Source organism: Bos taurus, chromosome 26 (genome assembly GCF_002263795.3).
Source record: "Bos taurus isolate L1 Dominette 01449 registration number 42190680 breed Hereford chromosome 26, ARS-UCD2.0, whole genome shotgun sequence".
In the NCBI taxonomy this organism is placed as follows: Eukaryota; Metazoa; Chordata; class Mammalia; order Artiodactyla; family Bovidae; genus Bos; species Bos taurus.
In genome coordinates this window covers 25,600,538-25,602,014 of record NC_037353.1, presented here as the reverse complement: position 1 = coordinate 25,602,014, position 1,477 = coordinate 25,600,538, and the positions used below count along the sequence as shown (strand labels likewise).

Genomic DNA, 1,477 nt, shown 5'->3' with positions numbered 1-1,477 from the left:
TGTGTCGAGTCATACTTATGCCTCCGAGCTGCAGCCTGGGCCGCTCTGTTCTCGTCTTGCCCCAGCCCTGGTCACTGCAGGGCTCTGTGCCCCCCGCACGTGGCCTACCTCCCTCGGATACCCGGGACCCTGGGTGTGTTCCCGGGTCCCGGAGTTCTCATCGCAGTGGCAGCAGAGTTGGTAGGCGCCCCTGGTGTGAGTCCACGGGCCCTTCACCAGGTACTGGCTGCCCTGTGGGCCGGGTGAGGGTCAGCAAGTGGGAGACGGGAGTTCACAGGGCACGGGGCACCCTGTTCTGATCTGCGGGCTCAGGGTTTTCTGGAGGAAGTGAACAGTGAGGCCTGAAGGGTACAGAGGAACAGGGTGCCCTGGGAAGTGTTGGCATAAATGTGGGGAGCCCTTGGGGGGCCTGGTGCTGTGCTCAGCTGTCCCCATCTCATTTCACTGCCTCCTTGAAGTGTCCCAGGGAAGCGGCTGCATGGCCCCCATCTCACAGCCAAGGAAAGGTCAGAGGCCTCAGGTGGGGTTGGCAATGGCCAGTCTCACAGCTGCCACGGCAGAGTGTGGGCATCTTTCCAGGACTGTCCCCGGAGGCAGTACAGCTGAAGGCTGGCCTGCAGAGGGAAGCAGGGAGCTGCAGAGGCTGGGACTCCACACAGCAGGCATGGGGCCCCCTGGCCTGGTGCCCACCTCGAGGTCAGTGGCTCCTGATCCTCCTCGGACCTCGGGCTGCATGGTGTGTCCTGCTTCGCGTGTGGGCCCTGGAGGAGTGTGTGCATGCCTAAAGAATTGCCACCGGCTCCTTTCCAGCTCCAAGTGGCCAGACTGTCAGCCGTGGTGCTGGCCATGCCCTCAGCCCAGCACCTTCTCATCACCTTCTCATCTTAGGTCAAATCGCCCTCCGGGGATCTCTGCCCACAAAGGTCTGTCTGTGTATCCGCTCCCTTGTGTCCCTGGAGTTGCTTTGCTTGGGGCACCTGCCAGTAAGACAGCTGAAGAGAAATCTGGGATTTGGCAGGATTTTATTTTGGTTCTTTGGTCCTAGGGCTGTGGAAGGGCAGTGTCTGTCAGGCACACAGCTCTCTGTTGTTGTCTCAGGTTTTTTGAGTCCGTGTGCAGGACTGAGGCTGTCTGGGTGCAGAGGGCAGCTCAGTGAGGAAGATCTGGGAGCTTGTGCAGGGGGCCCAGGTGGTCTCACTCAGCCATGGGAGGGCCTGTCTCAGCCCTAGGAACAGCTCGCCCTGAGTATTAGGCTTAGGGCCATCAAGATGACAGTAGTGGTATCTTTGAGCTGAGAATCTGAGCATATTTGGAGTTTTAGGAGCTTGTTTAAAAAATTCCATTAGCTTCATACTCTTACAACAAAGTGCAGTGAGCAAGCCCAGGCTTCTGATTTAAAGTTAAAATCTGGGGACTTCCCTGTGGCCTAGTGGTTAAGATTCTGGGTTTTCACCACCATGGTCTGGGTTCAATCCCT

The 1,477-nt window shown here is 58.2% G+C and overlaps 1 protein-coding gene across 1 annotated transcript in view; it reads right to left on the bottom strand.

Moving 5' to 3' along the window:
* Window positions 1-1,477, bottom strand: part of SORCS3 (sortilin related VPS10 domain containing receptor 3) — a 979,390-nt gene that overhangs the window by 580,498 nt on the left and 397,415 nt on the right. The gene's annotated exons all lie outside the window — the stretch shown is intronic.